This window comes from Aegilops tauschii, chromosome 3 (genome assembly GCF_002575655.3).
Source record: "Aegilops tauschii subsp. strangulata cultivar AL8/78 chromosome 3, Aet v6.0, whole genome shotgun sequence".
In the NCBI taxonomy this organism is placed as follows: Eukaryota; Viridiplantae; Streptophyta; class Magnoliopsida; order Poales; family Poaceae; genus Aegilops; species Aegilops tauschii.
The window spans coordinates 599,674,000-599,689,028 of record NC_053037.3 but is presented as its reverse complement, the minus strand read 5'-3'; positions in this window follow the sequence as shown (position 1 = coordinate 599,689,028).

Sequence of the window (15,029 nt, the reverse complement as noted above, 5' to 3'; positions counted from 1 at the left end):
ACTCCCACTCAGATAGACATCCCTCTAGTCATCTAAGTGAAACATGATCCGAATTCGACTAGGCCGTGTCCGATCATCACGTGAGACGGACTAGTCAAGATCGGTGAACATCTCCATGTTGATCGTATCTTCTATACGACTCATGCTCGACCTTTCGGTCCTCCGTGTTCCGAGGCCATGTCTGTACATGCTAGGCTCGTCAAGTGAACCTAAGTGTATTGCGTGTGTTCCGAGGCCATGTCTGTACATGCTAGGCTCGTCAACACCCGTTGTATTCGAACGTTAGAATCTATCACACCCGATCATCACGTGGTGCTTCGAAACAACGAACCTTCGCAACGGTGCACAGTTAGGATGAACACTTTCTTGAAATTATTATAAGGGATCATCCTACTTGCTACCGTCATTCTAAGCAAATAAGATGCAAAAACATGATAAACATCACATGCAATCAAATAGTGACATGATATGGCCAATATCATCATGCTCCTTTGATCTCCATCTTCGGGGCACCATGATCATCTTTGTCACCGGCATGACACCATGATCTCCATCATCATGATCTCCATCATTGTGTCTTCATGAAGTCGTCACGCCAACGATTACTTCTACTTCTATGGCTAACGCGTTTAGCAATAAAGTAAAGTAATTTACATGGCGTTTATTTAATGACACGCAGGTCATACAAAATAATAAAGACAACTCCTATGGCTCCTGCCGGTTGTCATACTCATCGACATGCAAGTCGTGATTCCTATTACAAGAATATGATCAATCTCATACATCACATATACCATTCATCACATCTTCTGGCCATATCACATCACATAGCACTTGCTGCAAAAACAAGTTAGACGTCCTCTAATTGTTGTTGCAAGTTTTTACGTGGTTTGTAGGTTTCTAGCAAGAACGTTTCTTACCTACGTATGACCACAACGTGATTTGCCAATTTCTATTTACCCTTCATAAGGACCCTTTTCATCGAATCCGTTCCTACTAAAGTAGGAGAGACAGACACCCGCTAGCCACCTTATGCAACTTGTGCATGTCAGTCGGTGGAACCAGTCTCACGTAAGCGTACGTGTAAGGTCGGTCCGGGCCGCTTCATCCTACAATGCCGCCGAAACAAGAAACGACTAGTAGCGGCAAGAAGAATTGGCAAACTCAACGCCCACAACTGCTTTGTGTTCTACTCGTGCATAGTAACTACGCATAGACCTGGCTCATGATGCCACTGTTGGGAATCGTAGCATAATTTTAAAATTTTCCTACGTTCACCAAGATGCATCTATGGAGTATACTAGCAACGAGGGGAAGGGAGTGCATCTACATACCCTTGTAGATCGCGAGCGGAAGCGTTCCAATGAACGTGGATGACAGAGTCGTACTCGCCGTGATCCAAATCACCGATGACCGAGTGCCGAACGGACGGCACCTCCGCGTTCAACACACGTACGGTGCAGCGACGTCTCCTCCTTCTTGATCCAGCAAGGGGGAAGGAGAGGTTGATGGAGATCCAGCAGCACGACGGCGTGGTGGTGGATGTAGCGGGTCTCGTGCAGGGCTTCGCCGAGCTTCTACGAGAGAGAGAGAGAGAGAGAGGTGTTGCAGGGGAGGAGGGAGGCGCCCAAGGCTGTTGTTTTGCTGCCCTCCCTCCCCCCCCCTTTATATAGGCCCCTGGGAGGGGGGCGCCGGCCAGGGATCCCATCTGGATGGGGGGCCGGCGGCCAGGGGGGGTGACTTGCCCCCCAAGGCAAGTGGGGCGCCCCCCCACCCTAGGGTTTCCAACCCTAGGCGCAGGGGGAAGGCCCATGGGGGGCGCCCCAGCCCACTAGGGGCTGGTTACCCTCCCACTTCAGCCCATGGAGCCCTCCGGGATAGGTGGCCCCACCCGGTGGACCCCCGGGACCCTTCCGGTGGTCCCGGTACAATACCGGTAACCCCCGAAACTTTCCCGGTGGCCGAAACTGGACTTCCTATATATAATTCTTCACCTCCGGACCATTCCGGAACCTCTCGTGACGTCCAGGATCTCATCCGGGACTCCGAACAACTTTCGGGTTTCCGCATACATATATCTCTACAACCCTAGCGTCACCGGACCTTAAGTGTGTAGAACCTACGGGTTCGGGACACATGCAGACATGACCGAGACGCCTCTCCGGTCAATAACCAACAGCGGGATCTGGATACCCATGTTGGCTCCCACATGCTCCACGATGATCTCATCGGATGAACCACGGTGTCGAGGATTCAATCAATCCGTATACAATTCCCTTTGTCAATCGGTATGTTACTTGCCCGAGATTCGATCGTCGGTATCCCAATACCTTGTTCAATCTCGTTACCGGTAAGTCTCTTTACTCGTACCGCAATGCATGATCCCGTGACTAACGCCTTAGTCACATTGAGCTCATTATGATGATGCATTACCGAGTGGGCCCAGAGATACCTCTCCGTCACACGGAGTGACAAATCCCAGTCTCGATCCGTGCCAACCCAACAGACACTTTCGGAGATACCCGTAGTGCACCTTTATAGTCACCCAGTTACGTTGTGACGTTTGGCACACCCAAAGCACTCCTACGGTATCCGGGAGTTGCACGATCTCATGGTCTAAGGAAAAGATACTTGACATTGGAAAAGCTCTAGCAAACGAAACTACACGATCTTTTATGCTATGCTTAGGATTGGGTCTTGTCCATCACATCATTCTCCTAATGATGTGATCCCGTTATCAATGACATCCAATGTCCATAGTCAGGAAACCATGACTATCTGTTGATCAACGAGCTAGTCAACTAGAGGCTTACTAGGGACAGGTTGTGGTCTATGTATTCACACATGTATTACGATTTCCGGACAATACAATTATAGCATGAATAATAGACAATTACCATGAACAAAGAAATATAATAATAACCATTTATTATTGCCTCTAGGGCATATTTCCAACACAAAACACATAAACTCATAATACCGATCGTCACCGAACGTTAAGCGTGCGGACCATACGGGTTCGAGAACTATGTAGACATGACCGAGACACGTCTCCGGTCAATAACCAATAGCGGAACCTGGATGCTCATATTGGCTCCCACATATTCTACGAAGATCTTTATCGGTCAAACCGCATAATAACATACGTTGTTCCCTTTGTCATCGGTATGTTACTTGCCCGAGATTCGATCGTTGGTATCTCAATACCTAGCTCAATCTCGTTACCTACAAGTCTGTTTACTCGTTCCGTAATGCATCATCCCGCAACGAACTCATTAGTCACATTGCTTGCAAGGCTTATAGTGATGTGCATTACCGAAAGGGCCCAGAGATACCTCTCCGACAATCGGAGTGACAAATCCTAATCTTGATCTATGCCAACCCAACAAGTACCATCGGAGACACCTGTAGAGCACCTTTATAATCACCCAGTTACGTTGTGATGTTTGGTAGCACACAAAGTGTTCCTCCGGTAATGGGGAGTTGCATAATCTCATAGTCATAGGAACATGTATAAGTCATGAAGAAAGCAATAGCAGTAAACTAAATGATTAAGTGCTAAGCTAATGGAATGGGTCAAGTCAATCACATCATTCTCCTAATGATGTGATCCCGTTAATCAAATGACAACTCATGTCTATGGTTAGGAAACTCAACCATCTTTGATCAACGAGCTAGTCAAGTAGAGGCATACTAGTGACACTCTATTTTGTCTATGTATTCACACATGTATCAAGTTTCCGGTTAATACAATTCTAGCATGAATAATAAACATTTATCATGAAATAAGGAAATAAATAATAACTTTATTATTGCCTCTAGGGCATATTTCCTTCAGTCTCCCACTTGCACTAGAGTCAATAATCTAGTTCACATCGTCATGTGATTTAACACCAATTGTTCACATCATCATGTGATTAACACCCATAGTTCACATCGTCATGTAACCAACACCCAAAGGGTTTACTAGAGTCAATAATCTAGTTCACATTGCTATGTGATTAACACCCAAAGAGTACTAAGGTGTGATCATGTTTTACTTGTGAGAGAAGTTTAGTCAACGGGTCTGCCACATTCATCTCTGTATGTATTTTGCAAATTTCTATGTCAACAATGCGCTTCACGGAGCTACTCTAGCTAATTGCTCCGACTTTCAATGTGTATCCAGATTGAGACTCAGAGTCATCCAGATCGGTGTCAAAGCTTGCATCGACGTAACTTTTTATGATGAACTCTTTATCACCTCCATAACCGAGAAATATTTCCTTAGTCTTCTAAGGATAATTTTGACCAATGTCCAATGATCTACTCCTAGATCACTATTGTACTCCCTTGCCAAACTTAGGGCAGGGTATACAATAGGTCTGGTACATAGCATGGCATACTTTATAGAACCTATGGCTGAGGCATAGGGAATGACTTTCATTCTCTCTCTATCTTCTGCCGTGGTCGGGCTTTGAGTCTTACTCAACTTCACACCTAGCAACACAGGCAAGAACTCCTTCTTTGACTGTTCCATTTTGAACTACTTCAAAATCTTGTCAAGGTATGTACTCATTGAAAAAACTTATCAAGCGTCTTGATCTTTCTCTATAGATCTTGATGCTCAATATGTAAGAAGCTTCACCGAGGTCTTTCTTTGAAAAACTCCTTTCAAACACTCCTTTATGCTTTCCAGAAAATACTACATCATTTCCGATCGACAATATGTCATTCACATATACTTATGAGAAAGGCTGTAGTGCTCCCACTCACTTTCTTGTAAATACAGGCTTCACCGTAAGTCTGTATAAAACTATATGCTTTGATCAACTTATCAAAGCGTATATTCGAACTCCGAGATACTTGCACCAGTCCATACATGGATCGCTGGAGCTTTGCACACTTGTTAGCACCTTTAGGATCGTCAAATCCTTCTGGTTGCATAATATACAACTCTTCTTTCAAGAAATCCATTAAGGAATGCAGGTTTGACATCCATTTGCCAAATTTCATAAAATGCAGCAATTGCTAACATGATTGGACAGACTTTTAAGCATCGATACAAGTGAGAAAATCTCATTGTATTCAACATCTTGAACTTGTCGAAAACATTTTTGCGACAATTCGGGCTTTGTAGATAGTAACGCTACTATCAGCGTCTGTCTTCCTCTTGAAGATCCATTTATTCTCAATGGCTTGCCGATCATCGGGCAATTCCACCAAAGTCCATACTTTGTTTTCATACATGGATCCTATCTCAGATTTCATGGCCTCAAGCCATTTTGCGGAATCTGGGCTCATCATCGCTTCCTCATAGTTCGCAGGTTCGTCATGGTCTAGTAACATGACTTCCAGAACAGGATTACCGTACCACTCTGGTGCAGATCTTACTTTGGTTGACCTACGAGGTTCGGTAGTAACTTGATCTGAAGTTACATGATCATCATCATTAACTTCCTCACTAATTCGTGTAGGCATCACTGGAACTGATTTCAGTGATGAGCTACTTTCCAATTCGTGAGAAAGTACAATTACCTCATCAAGTTCTACTTTCCTCCCACTCACTTCTTTCAAGAGAAACTTCTTCTCTAGAAAGGATCCATTCTCAGCAACGAATATCTTGCCTTTGGATTTGTGATAGAGGGTGTACCCAACAGTTTCTTTTCGGTATCCTATGAAGATTTACTTCTCCAATTTGGGTTCGAGCTTATCATGTTGAAACTTTTTCACATAAGCATCGCAGTCCCAAACTTTCAGAAACGACACCTTAGGTTTCTCGCCAAACCACAGTTCATACGGTGTCATCTCCACGGATTTAGATGGTGCCCTATTTAACGTGAATGTAGTTGTCTCTAATGCATAACCCCAAAACGATAGTGGTAGATCGGTAAGAGACATCATAGATCGCACCATATCTAATCAAGTACGGTTACGACGTTCGGACACACCATTACACTGTGGTGTGAGTAGTGTGAGTAGTGAAACTATTTCACATTGTTTTAACTGAAGGCCAAACTCGTTAACTCAAATATTTTACTTCTGCGATCATATCGTAGAAACTTTTATTTTCTTGTTATGATGATTCTCCACTTTACTCTGAAATTCTTTGAACTTTTCAAATGTTTCAGACTTGTGTTTCATCAAGTAGATATACCCATATTTGCTCAAATCATCTATGAAGGTCAGAAAATAACGATACTCTCCGCGAGCCTCAACACTCATCGGACCGCATACATCAGTATGTATTATTTCCAATAAGTCAGTTGCTCGCTCCATTGTTCCGGAGAATGGAGTTTTAGTCATCTTGCCCATGAGGCATGGTTCGCAAGCATCAAGTGATTCATAATCACGTGATTCCAAAAGCCCATCAGCATGGAGTTTCTTCATGCGCTTTACACCAATATGACCTAAACGGCAGTGCCACAAATAAGTTGCACTATCATTATTAACTTTGCATCTTTTGGCTTCAATATTATGAATATGTGTATCACTACGATCGAGATCCAACAAACCATTTTCATTGGGTGTATGACCATAGAAGGTTTTATTCATGTAAACAGAACAACAATTATTCTCTAATTTAAATGAATAATCGTATTGCAATAAACATGATCAAATCATATTCATGCTCAACGCAAACACCCAATAACATTTATTTAGGTTCAACACTAATCCCGAAAGTATAGGGAGTGTGCGATGATGATCATATCAATCTTGAAACTACTTTGAACACACATCGTCACTTCACCCTTAACTAGTTTTTGTTCATTTTGCAACTCCCGTTTCGAGTTACTACTCTTAGCAACTGAACCAGTATCAAATATTGAGGGGTTGCTATAAACACTAGTAAAGTACACATGAATAACTTGTACATCAAATATACCTTTTTTCACTTTGCCATCCTTCTTATCCGCCAAATACTTGGGGTAGTTCTGCTTCCAGTGACCAGTCCCTTTGCAGTAGAAGCACTTAGTCTCAGATTTAGGTCCAGACTTGGGCTTCTTCACTTGAGCAGCAACTAGCTTGATGTTCTTCTTGAAGTTCCCCTTCTTCCCTTTGCCCTTTTTCTTGGAACTAGTGGTCTTGTCAACCATCAACACTTGATGTTTTTCTTGATTTCTACCTTCGCCGATTTTAGCATCACGAAGAGCTTGGGAATTATTTTCGTCATCCCTTGCATATTTATAGTTCATCACGAAGTTCTAGTAATTTGGTGATAGTGACTAGAGAAATTTGTCAATTACTATCTTATCTGGAAGATTAACTCCCACTTGATTCAAGCAATTGTAGTACCCAGACAATCTGAGCATATGCTCACTGGTTGAGCTATTCTCCTCCATCTTGTAGGCAAAGTACTGTCAGAGGTCTCATACCTCTCGACACGGGCATGAGTATGAAATACCAATTTCAACTCTTGGAACATCTTATATGCTCCGTGGCGTTCAAAACATTTTTGAAGTCCCGGTTCTAAGCCGTAAAGCATGGTGCACTAAACTATCAAGTAGTCATCATACCGTGCTTTTGTCAAAACGTTCAAAACGTCTGCATCTGCTCCTGCAATAGGTCTGTCACCTAGCGGTGCATCAAGGACATAATTCTTCTGTGCAGCAATGAGGATAATCCTCATATCACGGATCCAATCCGCATCATTGCTACTAACATTTTTCAACTTAGTTTTCTCTAGGAACATATCAAAAATAAACGTGGAACAACATTGCAAGCTATTGATCTACAACATAGATATGCAAATACTACCAGGACTAATTCATGATAAATTGAAGTTCAATTAATCATATTACTTAAGAACTCCCACTTAGATAGACATCCCTCTAGTCATCTAAATGATCACGTGATCCAAATCAACTAAACCATGTCCGATCATCACGTGAGATGGAGTAGTTTTCAATGGTGAACATCACTATGTTGATCATATCTACTATTTGATTCAAGCTCGACCTTTCGGTCTCTAGTGTTCCGAGGCCATATCTGCATATGCTAGGCTCCTCAAGTTTAACCTGAGTATTCTGCGTGTGCAAAACTGGCTTGCACCCGTTGTAGATGAACGTAGAGCTTATCACACCCGATCATCACGTGGTGTCTCAGCACGACGAACTTTGGCAATGGTGCATACTCAGGGAGAACACTTTTGTCTTGAAATTTAGTGAGAGATCATCTTATAATGCTACCGTCAATCAAAGCAAAATAAGATGCATAAAGGATAAACATCACATGCAATCAATATAAGTTATATGATATGGCCATCATCATCTTGTGCTTGTGATCTCCATCTCTGAAGCACCGTCATGATCACCATCATCACCGGTGCGACACCTTGATCTCCATCGTAGCATCGTTGTCATCTCGCCAACTATTGCTTCTACGACTATCGCTACCGCTTAGTGACAAAGTAAAGCATTACAGGGCGATTGCATTGCATACAATAAAAAGCGACAACCATATGGCTCCTGCCAGTTGCCGATAACTCGGTTACAAAACATGATCATATCATACAATAAAATATAGCATCATGCCTTGACCATATCACATCACAACATGCCCTGCAAAAACAAGTTAGGCGTCCTCTACTTTGTTGTTGCAAGTTTTACGTGGCTGCTACGGGCTGAGCAAGAACCGTTCTTACCTACGCATCAAAACCACAACGATAGTTTGTCAAGTTATGTTGTTTTAACCTTCTCAAGGACCGGGCGTAGCCACACTCGGTTCAACTAAAGTTGGAGAAACTGACACCCGCCAGCCACCTGTGTGCAAAGCACGTCGGTAGAACCAGTCTCGCGTAAGCGTACACGTAATGTCGGTCCGGGCCGCTTCATCCAACAATACCGCCGAACCAAAGTATGACATGCTGGTAAGCAGTATGACTTGTATCGCCCACAACTCACTTCTGTTCTACTCGTGCATATAACATCTACGCATAAACCTGGCTCGGATGCCACTGTTGGGGAATGTAGTAATTTCAAAAAAATTCCTACGCACACACAGGATCATGGTGATGCATAGCAACGAGAGGGGAGAGTGTTGTCCACGTACCCTCGTAGACCGAAAGCGGAAGCGTTAGCACAACGCGGTTGATGTAGTCGTATGTCTTCACGATCCGACCGATCCAAGTACCGAACATACGGCACCTCCGAGTTCAGCACACGTTCAGCTCGATGACGTCCCACGAACTCCGATCCAGCAGAGCTTTGCGGGAGAGTTCCGTCAGCACGACGGCGTGATGACGGTGTTGATGATGTTAACGACGCAGGGCTTCGCCTAAGCACCGCTACGATATTACCGAGGTGGAATATGGTAGAGGGGGGCACCGCACACGGCTAAGAGAGATCAACAGATCAACTTGTGTGTTCTAGGGTGCCCCCTGCCCCCGTATATAAAGGAGCAAGGGGGAGGCCGGCCGGCCCCTGTAGGGCGCGCCAGGAGGAGGAGTCCTCCTCCTAGTAGGAGTAGGACTCCCCTTTCTTACTCCTACTAGGAGGAGGAAAGGAAGGAGGAGAAGGAGAAGGAAGGAGAGGGAGGAAAATGAGGAAAGGGGGGCAGGCCCCCTAGTCCAATTCGGTTTGGGCTAGGGGGGCCGCGCGCCCTGCCTCCTCTCTTCCACCACTTGGCCCATGAGGCCCATTGCTTCTTCCTCGTATTCCCGTAACTCCCTGGTACCCCCGAAAATACCCGAATCACTCGGAACTTTCCGATGTCCGAATATAGTCGTCCAATATATCGATCTTTATGTCTCGACCATTTCGAGACTCCTTGTCATGTCCCTGATCTCATCCGGGACTCCGAACTACCTTCGGTACATCAAAACACATAAACTCATAATACCGATCGTCACCGAACGTTAAGCGTGCGGACCCTACGGGTTCGAGAATTATGTAGACATGACCGAGACATGTCTCCAGTCATAACCAATAGCGGAACCTGGATGCTCATATTGGCTCCCACATATTCTACGAAGATCTTTATCGGTCAAACCGCATAACAATATACGTTGTTCCCTTTGTCATCGGTATGTTACTTGCCCGAGATTCGATCGTCGGTATCTCAATACCTAGCTCAATCTCGTTACCGGCAAGTCTCTTTACTCGTTCCGTAATGCATCATCCCGCAACCAACTCATGAGTCACATTGCTTGCAAGGCTTATAGTGATGTGCATTACCGAGAGGGCCCAGAGATACCTCTCCGACAATCGGAGTGACAAATCCTAATCTTGATCTATGCCAACCCAACAAGTACCATCGGAGACACCTGTAGAGCACCGTTATAATCACCCAGTTACGTTGTGATGTTTGGTAGCACACAAAGTGTTCCTCCAGTAATCGGGAGTTGCATAGTCTCATAGTCATAGGAACATGTATAAGTCATGAAGAAAGCAATAGCAGTAAACTAAACTTAAGTGCTAAGCTAACGGAACGGGTCAAGTCAACCACATCATTCTCCTAATGATGTGATCCCATTAATCAAATAACAACTCATGTCTATGGTTAGGAAACTCAACCATCTTTGATCAATGAGCTAGTCAAGTAGAGGCATACTAGTGACACTCTGTTTTGTCTATTTATTCACACATGTATCAAGTTTCCGGTTAATACAATTCTAGCATGAATAATTAACATTTATCATGAAATAAGGAAATAAATAATAACTTTATTATTGCCTCTAGGGCATATTTCCTTCAATTACGCCCACAACTCATTTGTGTTCTACTCGTGCATATAACATCTACGCATAAACCTGGCTCGGATGCCACACTTGGGGAACGCAGTAATTTCAAAAATATCCTACGCACACGCAAGATCATGGTGATGCATAGGAATGAGCGGGAGAGTGTTGTCCACGTACCCTCGTAGACCGTAAGCGGAAGCGTTATGACAACGCGGTTGATGTAGTCATACGTCTTCACGATCCGACCGATCCTAGTACCGAAAGTACAGCACCTCCGCGATCTGCACACGTTCGGCTCGGTGACGTCCCACGAACTATTGATCCAGCTGAGTGTCGAGGGAGAGCTTCGTCAGCACGATGGCATGATGACGGTGATGATGAAGCTACCGGCGCAGGGCTTCGCCTAAGCACTGCAACGATATGACCGAGGTGGATTATGGTGGAGGGGGGCACCGCACACGGCTAAGAGATCAATGATCAACTTGTGTGTCTATGGGGTGCTCCCTCCCCCGTATATAAAGGAGTGGAGGAGGGGGAGGGCAGGCCCTCTATATGGCACGCCCTGGAGGAGTCCTACTCCCACCGGGAGTAGGATCCCCCCCTTCCAAGTAGTAGGAGGAGGAGAGAAGGAAGGAGAGGAGAGAGGGAAGGAAGGGGGGGCGGCCCCCCACCCAATTCGGATTGGGCTAGGGGGGCGCGCCCTCCACCTTTTCTCTTACTCTCCTCTATTCCACTAAGGCCCAATAAGGCCCATATACTCCCCGGGGGGTTCCGGTAACCTCCCGGTACTCCGGTAAATGCCCGAACTCATCCGGAACCATTCTGATGTCCAAACGTAGGTTTCCAATATATCGATCTTTATGTCTCGACCATTTCGAGACTCCTCGTCATGTCCGTGATCATATCCGGGACTCCGAACTACCTTTGGTACATCAAAACACATAAACTCATAATACCGATCGTCACCGAACGTTAAGCGTGCGGACCCTACGGGTTCGAGAACTATGTAGACATGACCGAGACTCATCTCCGGTCAATAACCAATAGCCGAACCTGGATGCTCATATTGGCTCCCACATATTCTACGAAGATCTTTATCGGTCAAACCGCATAACAACATACGTTGTTCCCTTTGTCATTGGTATGTTACTTGCCCGAGATTCGATCGTCGGTATCTCAATACCTAGTTCAATCTCGTTACCAGTAAGTCTCTTTACTCGTTCCGTAATACATCATCCTGTAACTAACTCATTAGTCACATTGCTTGCCGGGCTTATAGTGATGTGCATTACTCGTTTCGTAATGCATCATCCCTTTGTCATTGCTTGTTGCGCCTATATAAGTGTGTGGTGTCTCCTAACCCTAGCCGCTACGAACAGATCACATCTGCTCCACGCGCACGCCCACCATCGTTCCCTTGCTGCTGCTGCCGCCGGTGACTCCATCCCGTCCGCCGCGTACACGGTCGACGGGAGAGCAGGTCTCCGAAACCACGCCCTTCTGGTTCCTGTACGGGGTGAGGGGCGAATAGCTGTTTGGGCAGCGATTACGCGACTGCTCGCTTCCGATCGTCTACTTCCTCTACGCCCGCGTCGCCCTCATCATCACCATGTCCACCGACGCCGAACGTGCCGCCGCCGAGAAAGCTGAAGCCGACAAGAAGGCCGCCGAGGACGCCGCTGCTGCCACCAAAGCCGCGGCCTCTGCATGGCCTACTGGAGGGTATAACTTGTTTATCCCGCTCCTACTGTTTTCTGTTTTAGCCATGCTAGCGTTATACGTAGATCTTTCTGCAATTAGTGTAGTATGTGCTTGCTTGACTGAGTATCAGTATGCGTTTATTTGTGTCAATGCCATGCTACTGATTTACTCGTGGATTAATTAATCGAGAAATTGCCAATTTACTCAACAATCCAAAAACCTATTATGTGTAGAAATTTTTCGGCAAGTGGCTTTGCCGCTGCACTGTGATACGTCTCCAATGTATCTATAATTTTTGATTGCTCCATGCTATATTATATTCTGTTTTGGACATTATTGGGCTTTATTATACAGTTTTATATTATTTTTGGGACTAACCTATTAACCGGAGGCCCAGCCCAGAATTGCTGTTTTTTTGCCTATTTCAGAGTTTCGCAGAAAAAGAATATCAAACGGAGTCCAAACGGAATGAAACCATCGGGAACGTGATTTTCGGAACGAACGTGATCTAGAGGACTTGGACCCTACGTCAAGACATCAACCAGGAGGGCACGAGGTAGCGGGCGCGCCTACCCCGCCTGGGCGCGCCCTCCACCCTCGTGGGCCCCTGGTTGCTCCACCGACGTACTCCTTCCTCCTATATATACCTACGTACCCCCAAACTACCAGATACGGAGCCAAAAACCTAATTCCACCGCCGCAACCTTCTGTACCCGTGAGATCCCATCTTGGGGCCTTTTCCGGAGCTCCGCCGGAGGGGGCATCGATCACGGAGGGCTTCTACATCAACACCATAGCCTCTCTGATGATGTGTGAGTAGTTTACCTCAGACCTTCGGGTCCATAGTTATTAGCTAGATGGCTTCTTCTCTCTTTTTGGATCTCAATACAATGTTCTCCCCCTCTCTCGTGGAGATCTATTCGATGTAATCTTCTTTTGCGGTGTGTTTGTTGAGACCGATGAATTGTGGGTTTATGATCAAGTTTATCTATGAACAATATTTGAATCTTCTCTGAATTCTTTTATGTATGATTGGTTATCTTTGCAAGTCTCTTCGAATTATCAGTTTGGTTTGGCCTACTAGATTGATCTTTCTTGCAATGGGAGAAGTGCTTAGCTTTGGGTTCAATCTTGCGGTGTCCTTTCCCAGTGACAGTAGGGGCAGCAAGGCACGTATTGTATTGTTGCCATCGAGGATAAAAAGATGGGTTTTATATCATATTGCATGAGTTTATCCCTCTACATCATGTCATCTTGCTTAAAGCATTACTCCGTTCTTATGAACTTAATACTCTAGATGCATGCTGGATAGCGGTCGATGTGTGGAGTAATAGTAGTAGATGCAGGCAGGAGTCGGTCTACTTGTCTCAGACGTGATGCCTATATACATGATCATACCTAGATATTCTCATAACTTTGCTCAATTCTGTCAATTGCTCAACAGTAATTTGTTCACCCACCGTAATACTTATGCTCTTGAGAGAAGCCACTAGTGAAACCTATGGCCCCCGGGTCAATTTTCCATCATATTTAATCTCCCGACAACAAGCTATTTCTGGCGCCGTTTTTATTTTGCTTTCTTTACTTTGCATCTTTATCATAAAAATACCAAAAATATTATCTTATCATATCTATCAGATCTCACTCTCGTAAGTGACCGTGAAGGGATTGACAACCCCTTTATTGTGTTGGTTGCGAGGATTTATTTGTTTGTGTAGGTGCGAGGGACTCGTGCATGGCCTCCTACTGGATTGATACCTTGGTTCTCAAAAACTGAGGGAAATACTTACACTACTTTGCTGCATCACCCTTTCCTCTTCAAGGGAAAACCAACGCAGATTACTACAGACTGTTCTGTTACAGATTACTACAGACTGTTCTGTTTTTGACAGATTCTGTTTTTCGTGTGTTGTTTGCTTATTTTGATGAATCTATGGCTAGTAAAATAGTTTATAAACCATAGAGAAGTTGGAATACAGTAGGTTTAACACCAATATAAATAAATAATGAGTTCATTACAGTACCTTGAAGTGGTCTTTTGTTTTCTTTCTCTAACGGAGCTTACGAGATTTTCTGCTGAGTTTTGTGTTGTGAAGTTTTCAAGTTTTGGGTGAAAGATTTGATGGATTATGGAACAAGGAGTGGCAAGAGCATAAGCTTGGGGATGCCCATGGAACCGCAAGATAATCTAAGGACACCTAAAAGCCAAAGCTTGGGGATGCCCCGGAAGGCATCCCCTCTTTCGTCTACTTCCATCGGTAACTTTACTTGGAGCTATATTTTTATTCACCACATGATATGTGTTTTGCTTGGAGCGTCTTGTATGATTTGAGTCTTTGCTTTTTAGTTTACCACCATCATCCTTGTTGTACACACCTTTTGAGAGAGACACACATGATTCGGAAATTATTAGAATACTCTATGTGCTTCACTTATATCTTTTGAGTTATATAGTTTTTGCTCTAGTGCTTCACTTATATCTTTTAGAGCATGGTGGTGGATTTGTTTTATAGAAACTATTGTTCTCTCATGCTTCACTTAGATTATTTTGAGATTCCTACAAAACAGCATGGTAGTTTGCTTTAACAATAATAGGCATTCAAGATTAGTAAAGAAAAAAGAAAATTCTTATGAGTGTGTTGAATACTATGAGAAGTTTGATGCTTGA